This window comes from Macaca fascicularis, chromosome 14, assembly GCF_037993035.2.
Source record: "Macaca fascicularis isolate 582-1 chromosome 14, T2T-MFA8v1.1".
In the NCBI taxonomy this organism is placed as follows: Eukaryota; Metazoa; Chordata; class Mammalia; order Primates; family Cercopithecidae; genus Macaca; species Macaca fascicularis.
In genome coordinates this window covers 120,604,413-120,619,020 of record NC_088388.1, presented here as the reverse complement: position 1 = coordinate 120,619,020, position 14,608 = coordinate 120,604,413, and the positions used below count along the sequence as shown (strand labels likewise).

At 43.2% G+C, this 14,608-nt stretch overlaps 1 long non-coding RNA gene across 1 annotated transcript in view; it reads left to right on the top strand.

The window, feature by feature from the left end:
- The window catches only part of LOC141408531 (uncharacterized), a 258,154-nt gene extending 243,757 nt beyond the window's left edge, over positions 1–14,397 (top strand). The window contains exon 3 of the long non-coding RNA XR_012423832.1: positions 14,262–14,397. This is a non-coding gene — a long non-coding RNA (uncharacterized lncRNA). The remainder of the gene's footprint in view (positions 1–14,261) is intronic.
- Positions 14,398–14,608: the final 211 nt, after the last annotated feature.

The window sequence follows — 14,608 nt, the reverse complement described above, 5'->3', positions numbered from 1 at the left end:
TAACCATACTCTTTTTTGTTCTTTTTAATTGAGGTATAATTTATATATCATAAAATATACAAATCAGTCTAGGCGCAGTGGCTCATGCCTGTAATCCTAGCAATTGAGCCCAGGAGTTTGAGACCAGCCTGTGCAACACGGTGAAACTCCATCTCCACAAAACAAAAAAAAAATTTAGCCAGGTGTGGTGGTGCAGGCCTGTTGTCCCAGCTACTTGGGAGGGTGAGGGAGGAGGATCACCTGAGCCCGGGAGGTTGAAGCTGTGGTAAGCCATGATTGAGCCATTGCACTCCAGCCTGGGCAACAGAGTGAAACCCCGTCTCAATAAAAACAAAAACATAAATCTTAAGTGCAAGCTCAATGAATTTTGACCTATATATGTGCCTGTGTAATCACCACACAGTTCAAGATACAGAATATTTCCTAGAAAGTTTCCCTGGAAGTTACCACTGTTCTGACTTCTATCACCATTCAGTGCCTTAGCCTGCTCCTAACCTCATATAATGGAATCATACAGTCCCATATGAGTTTTAAATAAGAGTATAGTCTTTTAATACAGAAAAAATAAAATAAAAAGCCCATAATTCCAGCACCACCAAAATAAAAAAGCCCTCAAGATTAAAACAATTAATAAAAGTAATGCAAGAATAACATGAGGTATTCCAAATATTATAGAAAAGCATTTGGAAAAGCTCTCATCTCCGCCCTTCATCAAAAGTCGTTCATTACTAAGTAAATCCTGCCAGATATTCCCCATTGGCTCCTTCAGATCTTCCCTCCACTTTGCCATCCTACCCTGAGGCCCTGGAGGCTGAACTCCATGGGCAACATCAACGGCTCCCTTGCTCTCTAGTGTCCACTGTGTTCTGCCAAAGGGAGGTGCTACCTGCAGAAGGGACGGCAAGCGGTGGGTTGGCTGGGGTTATCTACTCCCCTGGCTCGCTCTCTCGGTTGCATTGCCTGAGATAGCTGGATCTGAGACAGCCTTCTCCTAGAGCTAGCTACCCTTCCTGAGACCAGGAACTGCTCCTTTCCCTTGCTACTTCAGGCCTAGATGGTCACCGTTCCCAGCTTTGGCTTGCCCCTGCTTGCTTCAGCACTTCTGTTTGGTTTTCCTTAATCCTTCCAACACCTTTGTGAATAGTCCCTTCATTAAACTCTCCTCACTTGCCCCATCTGAACGTTCTGTCTTCTGCTCTTGACTACCACCCATGTTAAATTTTAAATACACTTTATAGAAAACATATTGGCATCGACTGTGTACATAGGTTCTAAACTGCTGTATGGGTGATAAACCATTTCCAGAGGGTTTCTTTATTAGCCACCTCTTTCTAATCAAAGTACACTTAAGTCATCCACACACCTAATTCATTCTGATCTTTAAGCACAGTGACAAGTGATCCAAAGTATGTAATATACTATCTTGAAGCTTTTAAGTTATTTTTACCATTTGAACTTACTTTAGGTTTACCACTAAATCTCTTGTTGCAATTTTAGACCTTGTATATACAGGGGCTTTAGCAAAGTCATTTATCTTTCCCAGTAAGCCTAGCATATTCAGGGTAGAGACAAGAAGAGCTTTGCTAAAGCTCCCCATGGAGCAAGAACAAGCTGGAAAAAGTGGATCCACTGCTTGAAGACAAAGGTATGAAGTTGACATAAGGCAGAGAAAGTCAGGCGGACTTTGACATTTATAAGAGTCTGCTATGTGCCAGGCATTGTGTTAAACACTTAACAACATTAATTTTTGCATTAGCCACATGAAGTTATGGGCTTGGCATAATTCATAGATGAGGAAACTGACAGGTCTGAGATTTAAATCCACTATCTCTTTGAGTTGCATATCCCAAAACCCAGCTCTCAGTCTAGATTTCTGGTCTTCAGACATGAGTGGGTAGAATCAACATGGCTATGGTGGAGCTGAAGCCCAGGGAGGACAAGAAAATAGGCAGCAAACAACTATTTTAAGTGTTCAAATCCCTAAATCCAGACAAACCACATGGTGGAGTGTGAAGAAACTCAGATGTGTTGCCAGAGCCACCATTTTATTTAAAGAACTGTGGAAAGAACCAGGGATGTTTACCACCAAGAGGCAAAGACCTGAGAGGAAGAGATAGGAGAGAACTCCAGGGAGAAAACCATCTCTGGAGCTCCAGAGGATGGATGCTGAACCAGGGGATGGAGCTTACAGTGAACAGGGTTTGTTCAGTCATTCGCTTGTTCAACAAATAATTATTGATAATCTACCACATGCCAGGCGCTGTACTCGGTGCTAGTAAATACAACAACGAACAAAAGAGACAAAGTGCCTGCTGCTGGGAAGATTAAATTTTGTGAGAATAGACAATAAGTAAAAGAAGAGAAGAATATCTAATACATCAGTTATTGACAAGTGCTTCAAAAAAACAAAGCAGAGTAAGGAGGCTGTAAAGAGCTGGGGGTATTATTTGCTTTTGTGCAGGGTGGTCAGGTTCAGCTCTCTGAGAAGGTCTCTTCTCTGAAGAGAGCAAATGAGCCCTGTGGGTGTCTCAAGGGATTCATGTGAATATCCAGGAGAAAAATTTTCCAGGTTGAGGGAACAGCACCTACAAAGGCCCTGAGGTAGGCGCATATTTCACTGTGTCTGAAGATTGGCAAGAAGGAGATTGTGACTGACACTGGCGATCCTACCCAAGGATGGATAAAGAAAGTGGCAGAAGTTAAGCCCAGAAAGTTTGTAGGAGATCGTATGGGGCCTTGGGCTGTGAAAAGTACTCTGGGTGAGATGAGATACTACTGAAGGGCTTGAGCTGAGGAGAGACTAATTATGACTAATGTTTTCAGAGGGATATTATGTGGAGAATAAAATATAGTTGAATGAAAGATGAAGCAAGGAGACAGGAGGCTGTTAAGATGATCCACATGAGAGAATGGAGCATAAGACTAGACTCAGTGTGGAAGTAGATGTGGTGAGAAGGGGTCAGATTCTGGATATATGTTGAAAGTAGAGCCTAAAGCAGTTGTCCTTGGAATAGATGCAGGGTGAGACAACAAATGAAATGTCAAAGATGGTCCTAAGGCTGTATAGATCAGTAAACTGTAGGCTGGAAGGGTCATTCACGAATTAGGACAACTTCAGAATAACGAGTTTCAGGGAGATATCAGGAGTGCATTTTCAGACATGGTGAATTTTAGACGTCTCTTAGACATGCAAGCAGGGATGTCAAGCAACCAGTTGGCTGTATAAGTCTGGCTTTCAGGACACAAGGTCTAGATGGATATGTAAATTGGAGGGTTATCAATGTATAGATGATAAAACTGGCTTTCAGGACACAGGGTCTAGATGGATATGTAAATTGGAGGGTTATCAATGTATAGATAATAAAACTATGAGATTAAGTTAGCCTTACCCTGCTCACTGTTTGTAAATGAGAACTGAGTCCTGGGACATTCCAAAATGTACAGGTTAGGGGATGGGGAAGAACAACATAAAAAAGACTGAGGAGGAACTGTCAGTGAGGTAGGAGAACCAAGAGTGAGTGGTTCCCCAAGGACTAGTGAAGAAACTACCTCAAGGTGAAGATGTGATCCACTATGGCTAAAAATCAACCATAAGTTCTGGCAATGTGAAGATCTTTTTCAACCTGGACTAGGACTGCGGAGTAGTGGAATAGTGAGAACAAAGACTGAGTGAGTTCAAGAAAGAACCAGAAGAGAGAAAACAGAACACATAGACAATTCTGTCAGTGAATTTTGCTGGAAAGAAGAGGACAGGAGTGAGGTAGTAACTTCAGGGGCATGTAGGGTAAGGGCAGAATTTTTTTTTTTTTTTTTTGCTTAGTTGATGATGACTTGGTTGGTTGGTTGGTTGGTTGGTTGAAAGACGGAGGCTATGCCATCATCCATCATGTTCTCAGTCTGGCTGGGATGATCCAGTAGAGCAGTGCTACATGTTGTTATAAGAGACAGAGAGAGCACTGCTGAAGACATGCCCTTGAAAAGGACAGACAGTGGGAGTCCCAGTGCACAAGTAAGAAGCTTTCCTTAGAACCAATCAGAGTAGCTCTTATCTTACCTGCTTTGTATTACACATTCCACAGAAACTTCATTAGGGGTGTCAACTTGATTGGATTGAAGGATGCAAAGGGTTGTTCCTAGGTGTGTCTGTGAGGGTGTTGCCAAAAGAGATTAACATTTGAGTCAGTGGACTGAGAGAAGCAGACCCACCTTCAATCTGGGTGGACATCTAATCAGCTGCCAGTGTGGCTAGGATAAAGCAGGACTAGACTGGCTGAGTCTTCTGCCTTCCGTCTTTCTCCTGTGCTGGATGCTTCTTGCCCTCGAACATCAGACTCCAAGTTCTTCAGCTTTTGAACTCTTGGACTTACACCATTGATTTGCCAGGGCCTCTCAGACCTTCAGCCACAGACTGAAGGCTGATGCTGCACTGTTGACTTCCCTACTTTTGAGATTTTGGGACTCAGAGTGGCTTCCTTGCTCCTCAGCTTGCAGACTGCCTATTATGGACTTCACCTTGTGATCATGTGCATCAATACTCCTTAAGAGACTCCTCTTCATATATACATCTATCCTATTAGTTCTGTTCCTCTAGAGAACCTGGACTAATACAGAGAAACATGTGTTTTTTTGCTAATTTTAAAATAATAAATGAAAACTCTCTATCAGCTTTATTTATTCCTCACATGTCCCTGAGTCACTTTATTGCCATTTTACTAATAAGAAAACTGAGCCTCAGAAAATGTACATGACTTCATCAGGTTCTCAATGTTTGTATGAAAACTGGGGCTCAAACTGGGTCTGGCTAATTCCAAAGGCCATACATGTTCCACAATATCAGAGCCTGGAATTCCCCCAGAGGGACCACCCACTAATGAGAAAGGGAGGACATCATCTCACAATGCTAGGCCAGAACACCACAGCGGATGTAAACCTAAAGGCTCTGAGGTGCAAGTGCTAGGAGGCAAGACTAAGTGATACGCCTGGGCTCTCTGCAGTGAGGCCTTTGGGAAAGGTGTGGTTCCTCTGACAGCTTTTACAGGTAGAGAGGGATGGGAGCATCAGCACTTGACAAGGTTATGGGAAGGTCATGAGAAGAGCTGGACTCCCAAGTCAGGCTGATTAGTCCTGTGTGAATGAGAAGGAGCAAATGTTTCCACTTGAACTGAAAGTGCAGGAGCAGAGGCTGAAAAAAGCATGATGGGGCTTCTTGAGGTTTCCAGTGACTTCAGTAAGCACTTGGTAAATTCCTACCATGTGTGCAGCATAATGCTTTATGCTCAGAAAAGAAAGAGGAACTGTCATCCTGCCGTGAAGGTACTTACACAATGAACAATTTCAATTCAGCAAAAGATTTCTAAATACCTTCATTATTCAGGCTTCTCCCGAGAAACAGAATCAGTAACACATAGATATAGAAATGTAGAATAGAGATAGAAACTTTATTTATTTAAAGAGATTTATTTCAAGAAATTGGCTCATAGGATTGCAGAGGCCGGCAAGTCTGAAATGTGTGGGACAGGCCAGCCGGCTGAAACTCAGGCAGGCATTGACGCTGCCGTTTTGAGGCAGAATCTTTTCTTCTCTGGGAAACCTCAGTTTTTGCTCTTAAGACCTTTAACTGATCGGATGAGACCCATTTGTCCTATCCAAGGTAATCTGCTTAAAATCAACCAGCTGTAGCTGTTAACTACGTTCACAAAATACCATCGAAGCTACACGTGGATTAGTGCTTGATTACATGATGGGCTACTATAGGCTAGCTAAATCGACACAGAAAGCTAACCATCACAGCATCCTATTACTTCCAGGATTTATTCCATAAAAGCCAAAAGCAGGTACTTTATTTTAGAGACATTTGTCTTCTTGAAGTATTATTTCCTGATCGAATTGTACACTGTAGACCGCCGAGAAGCCAGCGGAGGGGCTGCCTCTGAGCCGCTGTTCTCTTAAGGGTGGTTTATAAAGGTTCTAATTCATTGTAATTAATTTTTATTGTGCAGACTCAGAAGCCTGACAGAGTGAAAGGGGATAATTTCACAAGTCAAAATAAATAAGTAAATACAAATACTCTCCAACTTCCCAAGAGCAGATCACGCTCTCCAGGTCTCCCCTCTCTGAATGAAACACAGACCCTGACCCCGGTTTCCTCCCAGGAGTCCTGGCTCTTGGACCCTTCTACCCACCAGTTTTCTAGGAAGCTAACCTGATCTCAAATGCCCTCAACCCCGACAACCCTCTTTCCCGCACCTGGACAATTTTAGGACTGCTGTCAGTCAGATGGAAGAGCTAGATTTAGGGTGTTGAAACAGTACCCCCGAAAAGGGCAAGAGAGTCACCACTGGGAGGGCCAGGGAGAGAAGCCCTCATTGGTCGTGCTTGTTGCGAACAATGAAACCTCTGCACGGAGGTTCTTTGTTCAGCTCCATGCTCGGAGCCCCTGCGAGCTGAACAGTGCACGCGCGTGTGCTGGATATTAAGTCTCATTTCAAAGGCGCTGCAGTGGGCAATGACGTGGGGGCCGGCTGGGGGCCAAGAGTGGGGGCCTCCAGCGGCTTTGAGCATCTGTCTGGAGCGGGGAGAGCCTGAGATGACTTAAGTCCCTGTGATGGGGTGGGGGGCGTTTTCTTTTCCAGAGGGTAAGAGAGTCAAGGGGCACTGTGAGTCTCTCAGGCAGGAAGCCTGTGTCGGGGTTTTAGGAGAGTCTTGAGTAATGACCAGTGTGGGTTTCTCACGGAGGACTCATTTATCTGGGTGCCAGTGGGTGAGCCCGGCTTCCCAAGCTTGAAAATTTAGATTTATTGGGTGCCAGAAATTGAACTGGACACCATTTAATAGACCCACGCACCATGAAGGTGAGGGTAGGGGGATAAGAGTCAAGAGGGCCACATGGATGGTGAAGAGACAGGGTGTGAAGAAAGCAAAACCTGATTAGTCCCATAAAATTCCAGCCACAGCAGGCAGGAAACACAAGACGCGGGAGAAACTGGGGGTTTATGAACAGAGCTAAGATCAGATAAAACTGGGAAGACAGAGGTGGAGGTAAGTAAACAGTTAGTCTCTCTGAACTTAAGGAAGGGGTTACTGGAGAGAAAAAGAGACCACAGGCTTCCGAACTCTACATGAAGACAAACCTTATGTTAGAAGGGGTAGATCGATAAAAAAGCCATTTGCTGGTTACAAAAGAGAAAAAAAAAAAGCATATCTTGTTCAGCCTCTTGATCTGAAACAGAAGAAAAGCTTTGGGATCTATGGAATGTGGATTTACATAGAGACCCCAGAATATATAAATATGCTGGCGACTTATAGTGTGAAGAGAAAGGCAGAGGGGAGCACACTTGCAAGAGGAGACAGAAGTAGGGGTGGGAGTGATGTCCAAACGCCTCACTCCCCAAATGAACCTGGGGAGCGCATATCCCTTCTCGGGGTGCCTCAAGGGGTCGTCATGATTTTTATCTACTTTCTCCCTGGGGCTGGAAGAAGCAGTTTAAAAATGACATTGTAGGCTTTGAGACATTTGAATAAAATGACTGTGTAATGCAACACAGCTGATCTGAATCCCTTTACTCACAAACATACATGTTCATTCGATATTTATTGTGTTTCTCCCTCTGTGCAAGGCACCACACTAGAGTCATGGGTGTAGGAACGCACAGTAGGCACTTCATTCATTCATCCATTCAAGAAATATCTAGAGGCAAAAAAAGAGCCCATGACTTCCCTGAAGGTGCTCCCATCCCAGGGGAGGAGATGGACAAATCAATTCCCACGTACAGCACTCGGGAGACCTGAAAGAGGGGCCCATTAATCACACAGAAGAACCAAGGAAATCTCCCCAGAAGAGGTGACTGTCACACCTAGATTGTGGGTTCCTGAACCTCAGTGGTCTGCTGAAAGTCACGTTTGTCAATGAAAAACCCAGAAGTTTGAACTAGATTCAGCACACATGTAGATACTTGGAAATACCTGGCTTTCTGGTGATTATAGCCAAATGCCCAACAGCATTTGTAGATAGGAGTGCATGCATGTACCTTGTAAATAATGCAAACATGTACCATGGAATAATTATTTTTATGAGCTATTCTTCTTCCACGAGAACACAAATTATCAAAATTCTTTGCTACTTTTATACATTAGTTTATTACTTCTCCTCAATTAATGTGGTGAAATTTATATCTTTGCACATGGCCAAGGTAATAACCCCTGTAGCTCAAGGCAATTAGATAAGGCCTTAAAGAAATCAGACTGTGAACAAGGCAGAAGTTTAATAAAATTTGAAACCGACAGCTATTAAGCTACATGAAACCTCATGCTCACAAATATCAGGCAAATATCACTACAGAATTATTCAGTGTAAGAAGCGCTGGTAAAAACTTTCTATCCCATTTTTGTGAGAGTTTTAAAGACTACATTGGTGTGTGTGTGTATGAGAGTGCATGCATGTATGTATATATGTACATGCATGTATGTATATATGTATATGTATGTACATACATGCATGTATGTATATATGTATATGTATGTATATATGTACATACATGCATGTATATGTACATATGCGTGGTATATTTATTTGATGTAGGGATGTTCTAGAGGAAGAAAAGCAAAATTGTGAAGGCGATGCTTCCTTTTAGCAATCCCCAGTCACCTGTTCTATTTCTTCTTATTTTCTCTCTCCCTAGTCACCCACACCAACCCCTAGGGAGCTCAGAGTCTTCGAGCCCTTCATTTGTGTATTCCCTCTCCACCCCCCGTGAAAGCTTATCTCCTTCTCCCTAATTCACACAAATATCCTTCCCATGGAATATTTTAATTTAGACAAGCTAATATAGCCCTAAGCTGAAGATAACTTCCTGATAAAGGTAGAACTTCAGGAATGAACTAGCAACAACTCAAGGGTAGTCTGAGGGTAGGGGCTAGAGAAACAGGAGACGTGTCCTGGCCAGGCTAAAGGGAAAACAAAGAAAGCATGAGCATGAACACCTGTAGTTTTCATGCTCCTTTTTAGTCCACTGAGCAAGTCACTTTCACATCCTCTTGCCGGAGTTGGTCTGTCTCTTTCTGTGTTCCACAGCCCTCGTAATCACCTCAGATGGATCACGTGTCCAGTTGCATAATTAACTTATTAGTTACTTGTTTCTGACCCTCTCACTCCCTAGACTATGAGTGCCTAAAGTGAGGGGACCATGTCTTCCTAGCATGGTGCCTAGCATGTCGTGAGTGCCCACAAGCGTGTTGAGTGCTTTTCAATGAATTTAACTATTCTGTGTCAGTTTCTTCCCCTATAAAATGGACGTTTGCCCATTTATCCACTCACACACTTACTCACCATTCACTGTACAACCTGCTAGGCTAAGTGCTGTACGAGGCACAGAGATGCATAATCTGCAACTTACCTAAAACAATATTCCCTGCCTACCTCTCAGAATCATAAAGAAGAACAAAGAGATCGTGTGTAAGAATGAGCTTCAGAAACTGTCAGTGCTACCAGAGGTAAGGGACGATGTTACTTTTACTACCTGTGCCATGCAGATGCTGTGTGCTCTCCTGGCCCTGCAAGGGTTATTTCTGCAGATTCCCCCAGTCTCCCTTCTCTGTGGCTCCCAGCAGATGTATTAAGTGTAATCTTGGAACCAGTCCAGGTTTGCTCTTTAAGACTCAGAATGTTCAATATTTCCTGCACGGAGCAGGCCGCTCTGGCCTGGCCTGGCGCCAGGGATTCTGACGGGTGCAACCCTCAAGCATCCCTGGAGTCTGGGCCCCAGCCCCAACTTGCCCAGGTTCCATGGGGCTTGCTTGGGAAGCAGCGACAAAGCCTGAACAGAGACTGCCACCGCAGCCCCTCCAGTTTGTATCCAAGATGACCTGCTCTCCGACTCCCTCCCGTGCAGCAGCTGAGGACGGGAAATCGTACTGCCGCCTGTTCTGCTTCTTGGAGCAGCCTGGGCCCCTCGAGAGGCAGGTGGGGCATCTGGGCTTCCCTGAGGCTCTGGCTTGGTTGACCAAGGAATTAGTACTTTTGAAAGGTTTCCACAGGAAAATAAAAGAACAGCAGTGAGCTGAGTCCTCTGGACGCTTGCTGGGCTAATATCATGGAAGTTGACCCCACCTGCCTAGCGTGGGTGATGAGACCCCATCTGGTTTTGCAGCGAGAGCTGCCTCCTTGTGACTACTCAGGGCTAATGCGTCCTCTTTCTTACAGTGCCAGCACAAATGGAATCCATCTCCTTCTCCAAACACTGATGGGGAAGGAGGGGATTCTCAGGAATCTTTGGGAGCACTTCCTTTTGGACCCCTGTTCCCCTCCCCTCCTTCTTTTTAATTAATTGACATAATCACTTGCACAGGCTGAACACATGTGACACATTCTGGACTCCTGTTTGCATTTAAACAGGAATTAGATTTGTGCTTTCAATTGTGGTCTTTTTCCGACTTTTCCCCCACCCTTTGTCTTTGTATTTTAGCCTTCCATCCCCTCCTGATATTTCTTTTTTCTCCAACTCTCTCATACTTGGTAGATGACATGATCACTTGCAACCTGCCTTCATCAAATATCCACCCTCTATCTCAACCACGACAATTCAATTAAACAAGTACATTCTGCAATAGAAAGGAACAGAACTTGAGCTCCCACAAGGCACTAGGCATGATGCAAAAGTCCAAAATACAGACAGACAAGCTTCCTGCACCCACAGAGCTCCCCTGTAGCCTGCGAGCCTGAGCTGGTGTTAAAGCATCTATGTCATGCATAGGCCTCCTAAGACAAGGAAAGCGTATTACAAAAGTAAGGATGAGAAGTCCAGAGCGCTCTAAAGAACACGAGAGTCAAAGCCTGGCCAATAAAGAAATTTTCCCACAGCAGACCACTGAAAGATGATTACCTTCCCCTGTGGAAAGAATTGCAGGTCCAGGTATGTTCAGGTTCTGCCTTTAACTGACCTTTGTTAAGCTGTAATCTCTTCTGACCTCAGTTTCCTCATTTATAAACCAGGAAAATTGAAACAAATAACCACTAATGTCTCCCAGCTCTGAAATGCTTTGAGTCTGTGACTTCAATGACTTTTGTTTTGTGATCCATGTCATAATAAAATTACATTAAAATGGACTGTAGATACAGGTAAACGTTAGCTGTATCTTTTTTTCAGGGAGAGCAGGTCCCTGATTTTGTCATAATGGTCTGTGTGTGGAGATACAGTATTTTATGATAGTTCTCAGTTTATGTACCGTGTCTGACTACCAAAATGCAGTGTTCCTTTAAGTATTTGAGTCCCATGCTAGTTGGAAAGACAGACTGTTATTCAGTCTGTAACCATTTTTACTGGAATCCTGTTCAGACAGAGTTTGAGCTGCTTGAGCTAATGAGAGAGACAGAGAGCTTCTCAAACCCTGGAGGTCAGCAGATGTGAGCTTTATGGGAAAAGGCAAAGAACGGGGGAAATTCCATCATGATCATGAAAAGGCACTTACAGTAAGCTCTGTTATCCATCAGAGGAGCACTATAGTTTGTTCTGGTAGGTGGCTACTAAACAGTCTTTGTAGATGCTGCATGGATGACCAATTTTCAAAGATTGAAAGAAACATGGAAATACACCAAAAAGTTGCTATAAATAAATTAATCCTCTTTGAGGATTCCAAAATCCTTTGTACGGGCATTGAATAGCAACTAAGAATTATGAGACTGGCAATATCATTTTTGCTCTGTGTTGCAAAACAACAAGGACCCTGTTTATCAATCCTGTTATTTTTGGAAAACAAACAACCACAGTAAAAAACAAATAATACTACCAAACACAAGTTGGCTTTACCCTCGATTCCTATTTCCAACATCTGTCTTGTTCCTGCACCATGCTCTACCCACTCTTGGCTGCAAACATTTCTAAAAAAAAAAAAAAAGACTTGGAGTCTCCCGTATGCACCTGTGCTCATAAGGGCCTTCTCTCTGCGTGAAAGCCCTCCTTGTTGTCACTGCCTAGTTCTCTACCTACCAAGGTCAGCTATAGTCTCTTTCATGAAGCCATCCATCATACCTCCCACCCCAAGACATGATTTTTCCCATTTCAGAGCTCCCACAGCACTTTGTTTTTACCTCGCTTAGGGTATTTATTAATGTTGCGCTCTTTGGGACCACGTGAACCTATCTTGTCCTGGCACTTTCCTTCAGAGGATGTTTGACACATAATCTGCCTGAGGATATTAATGTTCTCATTGGGCTAAACTTTCTCGATAGGAATAGACACATTTTATCATTTATCAACATTTTACAATTTTGAAAATTTTTAAAATCAGGTCTGTACTTCTTATCCCTAAATGCCTTCTAGCATCCTGAGGGCGGAATCAGATCTAAGCAATCTGCATTTCCATCTCTAATCAGAGCCCAGCATAGAGTGGGAAGTAATCAATATTTGTTGAATCTAGCTGATCATAATAAAAAGACACCTTGGCACATTAGCACATTAGCAGAATCCTAGAGTTGGAAATGTTCACCAAACTTAAATCCATCATCTTCAACAGAAAAAAAAAGCATATTTTACATCAGAAACAGAAATAACAGCATGTGCAATCCCATTTTGAAGCTTGGATGGTTTAGTTTAATAAAGAAGTATCACTATCCTGTAATCTTTAAGGAGTTTGTTGACAAGAGCCACTTTGTCATGTTGAATCTTTGCATCTGGAGGAATAGATTCATCCATTTATTTAACAAATATTACTAAGCATCAACTATGGCCTAAGGAGCTGTTAAAGTTTTAGGGGTACCCCAGTGGAAAAGGACAAGATTCTTAAACTCATGGGGATTATATTGTCAAGGGGTAAACAATATAAGAAGTTTCAAAAATAACAAATGTGGTTTCAGCGGTATAAAGAAATCAGGGTAGTGATGGTTACATAAGCATTTTAGATAGGATGGTCAGGGAATCCTTTTGCTTGCAGATAATTATTTGACTTGAAAAAAGGTAAGTGATCCATGAAAATATATGAGGAAAACACATTCCAGGCAAAAGGAACAGCATATGCAAAGGCTCTGTGATAGGAGAATGCTTGGTGTGTCTGAAGAAAGGACAACAATGTAGCAAGAGGGGAGTGATCAGGGATGGGGGTTGGGATGGGTGGCAAGAGATAAGGTCAGAGCAATAGCAGTGGCCCAGATTTAGGAACTGAAGAATATGTGAAGGCCTTAGGATTTTACTCTGAGTGAGATGGATATCTTTGGAGCATAAAGTCTCACACTTGATGTGTGACAAGATCCGGCCTATGTTTTAAAAGTATCACTCTAGCTGCTATTTTGAAAACAGATGAGGAGACAGCCAGAGCAATGGGTGAAGATAGAGGCACTGAAGCCAACTGGGAAACTGCAGCAATAATCCAGGATGCCGGTGACATGAACTAAGGCGGTGAGTGGTGAGGGTGGTAAGAAGTGTTTGGGCCCTGGGTACACATTTGAAGGTAGAGCTACCAGCTTTGCTGAATTATTAGGTATGGATTCTGAAAGAAAGATCTCTAAGGTTCTTAGCCTGGGTACCTGGAAGAGAAGAGTCACCGTCTACTGAGATTGAGTAGAAAGTGGAAGAAGGTTTGGGATGAAGGAGCTCAGTAGTTCAGTTTTGGCTATGTTAAGTTTGGGATCCTATTCATCATCCAAGTAGCGATGTTGAGAAGGCGATTAGACATAGGATATTGGAGTTCAGGAAAGATGTTCAGGTGGGGTAAATAAATGTATGAGTTGCCAACAAATAGTAAATATTTAAAGTCATGAGACCAATGCATAGAAAAGAAGAAAGATAAGGACAGATTTAGAGAATGGAGTCCTGGAGTAATGGTAGGAAATAACGTAGGACCAGCAAAGATCACAGAGAAGGAATGGCCTTGGTGGGGAGCGGGAGAACCAGGGGGGTATAGTATCCTGAGAGCCAAGTACAGAAAATGTTGCAAAGAAGACAGATGATCACTTGGGTTAAATGCTGCTGATAGATCAGGTGAGAGGGGAATGGAAATTGACCATGCATTTAGCAGCTGGCAGGTCACGGTCACCTTGACAAGAGCAATTTTCTGTCAAGTAAGGAGGGTGAAATTCTGACTATGATGGGTTCAAGAGAAAGTGAGACAGAAGGAATTGGACCAACTAATATCAATCACTCTTTCAAGGCATTTTGCTGTGAAGGAGAGCTGAGAAAGGCACGATCGTTTGAAAAAGGAAACTTTTCTACTCTAGCTAAAGAACCACCTGGAGGAAACTCACTGCCTTCTGAGAGCATCATTTTTACTTACAGGGTGAGAGGATGAATCAAGGCTGGCCAGACACATTCAGAGGGTGTGCCTATGTTCTGAAAACTTTGAAAACTACTCCTTCACATACTAGAAGCACGGAAGATCCAGCTGCCCTCTAAGGCCTCAAGTCAATCATCCCTTATCCACCGAAATGGCTAAATACCATCTGACACTTTCCTTCTCTTCCTGCCTGAGTCTGCAGACACATTTGGAGTCTCTTGCCACCAGCAGAATGACAACCCTTGTAGGTTTGTTGGGAAACCTGCAAGAAACCTGAGATGGGAAAAGGTCAAGAACTGAAATCCAATTGAAAAACCATATTGTGAGCAAACCTGTGTCTAAGGAGAAT